This window comes from Triplophysa rosa, linkage group LG25, assembly GCF_024868665.1.
Source record: "Triplophysa rosa linkage group LG25, Trosa_1v2, whole genome shotgun sequence".
In the NCBI taxonomy this organism is placed as follows: Eukaryota; Metazoa; Chordata; class Actinopteri; order Cypriniformes; family Nemacheilidae; genus Triplophysa; species Triplophysa rosa.
In genome coordinates this window covers 5633628-5641966 of record NC_079914.1, presented here as the reverse complement: position 1 = coordinate 5641966, position 8339 = coordinate 5633628, and positions in this window count along the sequence as shown.

Here is an 8339-nt window from a genome sequence, read left to right as displayed (position 1 = left end):
ATTTGAGAGTCAGTCAAGAACTAAGGTAATAAAAACTGCTTATTATTACGAAATAATAGTATTTTTACATCATGTATGTACATAAACTTGTTGTCGGACACTCCATAAACCAAAATAAGCCCTTAAAAATATTGAGGAATGTACTCTTTAATGAAAAGCATATATTTAAAAAATCAGCCCACAGCAATGTTTTATATTTTACGATGACTGGTCAAATTTAGTGGGAAATTTCTGGTTTGTATCATGTCTGCGAGTAAGGAAAGTAGTAGCCTACTATGAAAGCGTATGGTTTTATAGTTTAATGTTTATAACGTCCAACCAACGTGCTTATGCATAGCACCACCTACTGACTGTTTAGGGACATTCTGGCACACTATTTTATTGAAAAAAATAATAATATACAATCTCAGAAAGTGCAGCACAATCACAATCAAAATCATTGGTTCTGGAAAACTAGTAGTAAAATCCCCACTGGATCTCCAGTCATGCCGTACATAAATCATACATAACCCTTTAAATTACTGTTCTGAATAATTAATAAAAATACATAATTTTTTTAAATTGGTACAACACCAGGGTGTGTAAATAATATTGAATTTCTTGTTATAAATTATCCCGTTGAACGATGTGCAGGTTACTTTTAAAATGTATTTCACCACAGATTACAAAATACATGCTTTAAAAAGTAATCTGTAACATATTTCGTTAGATTACACACATTTTGTAACTTAATCTAAATACTTTACCTTATTAGTATTTCAAAGTATTCTACACTACCTAACACAAAGGGATCACCAAACCGAGGACTTGGCTTTCCTCTGCATATTATTTTAAACAACATAAGTTTTACCCAGTTCAGTTTCCCTCATTGGACAATATAGTCCACAACTAGTCTGTGAGTGTATGTTATTCTAAGAAAAGAAGTCAGAATTGTGAGTTATAAACTCACAAGTAAGTTATAAACTCACAATTGTGAGAAAGTGGTCAGAAGTGTGAGACAAAAATTCGCAATTGCCTAAAAAACGACTCAAACAAGAAACTCACAAAGTACTATCATAAAACATGAAAACAGCCGTTGAACATTCAAGTAACGACAAACGGACTATAAGGGTATGTACAGGTATGCACATTTTTTAATGTGGCAATTTGTATAAATACAGTCATTTTGTCTTGTGGAGTACAGATTATGTAAACTTCTATTGTGTGAAATGGCTTTTTCAGATCAGTACTAAATACAATTAACATGAAATTTCTATGAAACTAGATCCCTCTTATTTTGGTAAAATTATTAAAATTTTGCATATTCGGCAAGGGGAATGAAACGTATGACTGTAACAACTGTAACTGTAGTTTAGGATACTTTTGCAGATTGTCAGAGAATCACTGATTGCTGTTTACATTAATTTCTGTTCATGTTTAAATTAAATAAATGACATTAAAATTCCAAGTAGGCTAATCAAACTTGGACTTGAACTATGGTAATCGCAAATACCTTTCGGATGTAACTGTAATTTGATTACCACCCATTTAATAGTAACTGTAATGATGTGTAACTATGAAACTGCATGAACAATAAAAAATGTCAGGAAAAACTAAATTTTCTAGAATAGCAACTAAAGTGTATTCGATTGTAATTGCAATTGTAAAGTGTTTTCGTTGTGACAGCACTTATGGCATTCACCTTTTTATCTCTTACCTTGTCTGTAACCGTCAGAACCGATCCTTTCCATACGCAGGCTACGTAGGTCAATAGTGTCCAGCTGCGGAACCGCAGCTGCAGTTTCTGAACAGCGGTCGCAGAATGAGGGGGCGGAGCTTTCGTTCTTAGACAAAGTCGCGCCACCTAGATTCTTGGAGTGTGATTTGCTATTGTTACACGCGAAAACGTCATATTCTTAAATAAGGCTGCTTTTCAGGTCTTACATGTGTGAGTTATAATAATACATTAAGGTATGGTACAAAAAGCCATTTAAAACATCAATCTTGTGTAGAATTATTGTATAATGAACGTGTTTCATTGTATTAGCTTATTGTGTTCCTGTTGATGGTGTTAGAAATAATGTTTCAAACTTGAGGGCATTTTGTATGATTATATAATGCCCAAATACACCATGTGCCCCGAAAAGTAATCGAACCGTCTACATAAAAAAATGGCAACAACTTTAAGCTTCAGTAAGTTGATACAGTCATGCACAAATTTAATATTTAACAAATAACGTCATATACGATCGTTATTTAATACACAATTCAAAAGACATTGCACAACACTCACCGTTTTCTCCGCCATGCTTTTCGTCAATAACTCCGCTATCACTTCCGTTCTGTAGCCGTGGTTCTGAAACTGCGGTTCTGAAAATGTTGCTGTGGTCCGCAGCTGGACATGTCTCACGTAGGTTGCGTAGGGCCTCTGCACCACCAGGGGGCGGTCTGTAGCCGTATCAGTCTGTAGTCGAAAATAACGCCACCAACGCGAAGCAAAAGAACAAGAAGGCATGTGTATTTGTACTATTTTCAAAGTCTTATTTAGTTTTGCCAAATTATGCAAATACAGATTTACAAATTCAGTATTTATCCACTGGCATGAAAGTTGGTTTAATGTTGGACGTTCAAGTCTGCATTTAGGGACCGTCTCCAAAGTTACACAGGCTACACATTAATAAACACGTTTCTAACTTCAATAGCATTTAAAGGGAATGGCTTACAGTCACAAGCTGTACAGTGTTAAAGGTGGTGTCAGCTATAATGCACACCTTTTAGATTTTTTATATTTATTAGAATAAACTGTCAAATAATATTGGAAACAACTGTGGGTTCATGCACAAACTATAGCTACAATTATTTAAATCTCAATAGCCTTTAGAGGGAATGACTTACAGTCACAAAACCAACTGTCCAGTGTTCATGTGAGTCTCATGCACACCACTGCAATCCACTTTATTTTGTTTGCCCACGATAATACGTAATTTTTGTGTCATCACATTTAGAGAATTATTGATGTGTTTTCATATGCTTAGCATTCTTGAGTAAACTATATTTATCATGCTTTATTTTTGTTAATCACTCCTTTGCAGAGGTGTAAAGAGTACTTGAAAACCATACTTAAGTAAAAGTACAGATACGTTGCAGAGAAAATTACTCCATTACAAGTTACAAGTCACCAATTCCAAAACGACTTCAGTAAAAGTCTTAGAGTATCTGATTTTAAAAGTACTTGAGTATTTTACTCATACTGAATAGGCTCAAAGCACTAGTCCTCAACACTTAAGAGACATGTCAGTGAAAAACAGTTGATTCGTGAGGAGAGCAATCGCATTTATTTTCTTAAATCATAATAAGACTGAACACCTCAAAATTGCAACAAATCATGGTCGACACCATAACCTACATCTATTACAAACACCCAAGTCTCATTTAAGCTCAAGTGCTCATAAGTAAACCAAACTCCTTCAAAAGGGTCTCTTCAATATAACGCATAAATAAAATAATGTTAAGTAAAATTAAAAGTCAAAGCATTTTTGCACTGGACATGCTGTTTTGGCCTCATCGCCAGCTGCAGTCATGCTACCTGATACTGCACTCGTATTCACATAAAGAAGCCATGTTAACAAGTTTTAGTAAATTAGGGCAAAATCCACAAGATTATAGTACCTTCAATGCCCTGTAAATGGCAATATGAATGATTCTGTAGCAAAAATAAACTGCTGCAAAAAAAGATAGGTGCCATGCAAAATGTAATGTGTAACTGCATTAGTCATTACAAATGTAGTGGAGTAAAGAGTACATATACTTGTTCAAAAATGTAGTCAAGTAGAGAGTAAAAGTAGCTAATATCTTTAATACTCAGTACAACTACAAAGTAGCCAAAAATATACTTAAGTACAGTAACTAATTACATTTACTCCAATACTTTACACCCCTGCTCCTTTGGTTAGTAAAATCACACCGCATTGCCTGTTACAGTTTTCTTTGATAGCTAGATGTCCAGAGCCACACATTACTTTGGGTAAAGAATAATTTACATGTGAATCAAAATGTGAATTTAATTTTATACTTAATTGTTCTGTAAGTAAACTGTAAGTTTAATGTTTTTTTGTCTTACAGTTTTTATTCATTTAAGTGTTTTGATTTATTATTTTTTATTTCTAATAATTTACAGTTATGTTTATCTCAATTAAACTATGACAAGGGCCCCCACAAAGGTTTGCTTAGGGCCCAAAGACGTCTAGGATCGGCACTGATGACACTCAACTTAAAACAAAATGGTTGAATTATAAACATAAGCATACGCACGCAATTAGCATTTGAGCTAATTTGAGAAGTTCCTAAACATAGTGGATCATTTGAAAGCATTTTTGCAGGCAAGTAAATAAGTTCAAACTTCAAACAAAATTATATATCTTCTATATATGAGCTTCTACACGCATGTCTGACATGCATTACTGACGCATTTATGAAAGGCTATCACGCATGTGCAAAAATAAAACCGCTTATGCTTTTATCTCTTTATCAACAAATCCTGCGTTTTGCGTTGTTGTATTTTTATTTTCAAGTAGAAGCTGTTCTTTTTAAATACTTTTTCATATATTTTGAGATTTGGGAGTTTTGGGTGTACAAATGCCCCCGTGTCATTCCAAACCTGTATGAAATACAGAAGAACACACATTTTACAGTCCTGTTTCCCATGTACATACTGTGTACTTATTACAGTAAATATAATAGTTGGGTAATAACTAGTACAGTACTAACCTGAACCTACACCTAAACTTATACCATGTAGTTACCTTATACTAAATGTATTAAAATAAAAGTGCAACCAGATATTTTGAAGAATGTTTTAAATGCTAACACACTTTAAAACTATGGATTATTTTATCTAAACTCCAAACACACAACCCCACAACAAGCAAAACCTCACCTCTATTGCAAAAGCAAATACTTAAATAAAAACTTTTGTATCTAAGGGTTTTTGTATAGTAACAAACACAACTATTAAATAATTAGCCACATACACAATAAAGTACACAGGTACAACAGCATTTACTAGCACAGCCAATACAACAAGATACTTCACATGGGTATTTAAACCACCAAATATTGACATCTGACCTGACCTGATAAAAAAAATTAACCGTAAGGTTGACATTTGCATGATATTGTATTTGTGCATACAAAATAATGAGTGGGCCATAACAACATACAGCCAGGAAATATATGCAGACATATCCACCTTATTTCTGGCATGAAAGTGGGCGCTGCCATCTTTGAGCTGTTTGTGTTTAGACTTCTGGTGAGCCTCTACAGCTAATGGCAGTTATATTGCAAGTTGGACATGTGTGCTATTTTTAATGGCTAGTTAATATTTATTATGGAACCCAAAAGCTACAAGCTTAAATGATGTTTAATTAACAAAGTTCGGGAGGAACCTAAGCATATAATCAGCCCAGCTGGTCAACCATCAGCAATCACCGCTTCTACCTATCAGGGGTGTATTCCAGAAAGCTGGTTATGTGACATACCCGGGTAAGTTTAAGGGTTAGTTAGCTGATAACCCCAACTTTCGGTTCCAAAAACGGAGATAACTTTCAGGGTATGTAAGTAACCATAGCAACTTACTCTCTGAAGATACCCTGCTCCGGAGCAGGTTATGTTCCAGGGTTAGTTCATTTGAAGGAAATGTTACTAAGCTTTAGGGGTTGTCTGCGCATGTGTGCGTTTTTGATGAGCATCAAGTGGGCGTGAAAGCACAGATTACGTATAATATATTATAATTTTACAGCAATATTACAATTACAGTTCCAGTCTCACCCATCGCAATTTAGCATTCACAACTAATTTTTTATTAACTTTATTATTTAACCTTTTAAAATGAAATTATTTTATTTAAGCTGTTATTGTTAAACTTTATGTAGGCTATTTATATTAAATATTGTATATACTTTGAATTAGGTTTATTAAAACATCTCCAAATGTCACTGGATAAATATACACATCTTACAATTTCCAACAGTTCAAGGATGTTAATAGTGAAGTATCTTAACTCCCAAGGAATGCATATCATTACTCGTCCACTTATTATGCAATATTTGGGGGGGGGGGGTTTCTGGGATCGAGCCGGTTCCAAGATTTATTTTTCGAGCCGGTTCCGAGAACACTGAACTTTCAAACATAAAATGAATGTGAATGTCCTTGAATGTGTAATCGTACATAAATAGACACTAGCGTCAAACACCTAAATACATGTAGGCTAATTTGTGGTTTAGCGAAGCATTTTTAAGTTTTGTTTCCGCTACTGTTAACAGTGTATATTATAACCGATTCATTTCATATTATTTGCATTAACACGTGGACACCACTTATTTTAGCAATGCTTGTTTTAACGTAAGGGGTAATTCAGGTCTAAGTGTGCATACAATTATTTTAATGCATGACATGGAGATGGAGAACCACCCGAAGCGAAGCTCACAGATGTGAAAACAGTAGCGTTTAATGCACACCTAGGCACGTATTACATCATGGTCTTGCCACAATTAATAAGGTTAAAACTATCATTGATTTTGAAGAGGATATATGCAAACTGGATCTACATGTACAGTAAACGGTTTTAATGCACACCACCTTCCAGCCAATAAGAATCCAGTATTGAGACTGACCATGGTATAATACAGTATGATCAATTTTTTGTTGTGACCGCCCCAGATTTATTGTTGTATAATAATTGAATTTATGTTTTATTATAGAAACAGCAGAGAAATGTCATCATATAATACATTCATAGTACACTATATAGCCCACTGTATGTACAATATGATCTTATTCCACTCTTAAATAACAGGGTGCACCACTTCAGCTTCAAGGGAATGACTGTGGAATATTCATGTTGATGGTAAGTGTTCATAATTGCTATACCATTGTTTCTGATCTTATATTAACAAATGCAGTGTTTGGCACACACAGAGTTTTGATTTTGTATCTTAGTACGCCATGTATGTGACCCTTGGAAAGCCCTTCGATTTTTCGGCAGTGAGTTTTATCAATTTTTGGTTATTTGTTCACCAAAATGGACTGAAAAGACAATATAAAATAAAGACAAGTAAAAGACAATTATTAATGACAATTAATGAGAATTATTAAGATTTTTTACTTGACATATTTGATTAATTAGTTAGACATTAGTTATACATATACAAGGTATAATATTGCTAACTATACTTTGAATGAAGATATTCATTGTGTGCATTTCTCAGTGTACAGGTCATTTGTAATAAATGATGCACACTATAATAAAGTGTACTGTTTTGTCACTTTTTCTATACGGCCAACAGTCAGTCACCAAACCAATGATCCAACTGGATCTAAACATTATGGAGGTCACCCCATCTGTGCCAGACGTCATGGAGGTCACCCCAGCTACGAGAATCCATGTATGTACAGGGAATGTTTATGTATTGTTTGACTTGTTTATGCAATTACCTTTCCTGTTTCATAAGTGTTTGAGCAACACTTTCCATTATTATTCATTATCTTTATTTATTTGATTATATTGTTATCTTTTTGCACAAAGGACTCAGCTGTGATGAAACAGATTCTGCTCACTGTGACTGGGTGAAGGAGTACCGAACCCACTTTGCTGGGAAAGTTCATCTACCACAGGTCACAAGAATGAACGAGGATGATCATTGACCAATAACTGTCTGTCTGTCTGAAAAAAAAAATCTTGTTGTTCATTCTCTCCTTTGCTTACTCCAGCTTTAATCCTAGTAGAATGGCCTTGTAAACTAACGGTACTGTTTAGCGTGTTGACAAAATGTTTATACTGTATGCTCTCCTACTTGTAAGTCGCTTTGGATAAAAGCGTCTGCCAAATGAATAAATGCAAATGTAAATGTAAATTATTCCTTGTTGGCAATAACAATGCGGGACCTATTTATTGACACCATTTTCTATGATGGTGGCATGGATCAGGACAAAATCCAGGCTCCCTTCCTTTTCACCTTTGAGAGAGTGCAGGATATGTTTCATGCAGGATGTATATGATAAAAGAAATATTTGTGTGTCTTGGCTGCACAATCCTGACCTTTAAAAAGCTAACTGATGATGTAGATCTGGGTTAATTCTGTAAATGGTTTTGTATTGTCATGGAGTTTTACGTGTATTAAAATGTCTTGTTTTTGACCAATTAAAGTTTTGTGGGAAAAAAAGGTTACTTTATCCATGTGATTGTCTTAATCAAAAGGTAATGAGTCCATCCAAGATTATATTACTTATACATTATATTCACAACTATACTGTTGTACATGCATTCATTTTTATTTGGCAGCGGCTATTTGCACTAAGTGAAA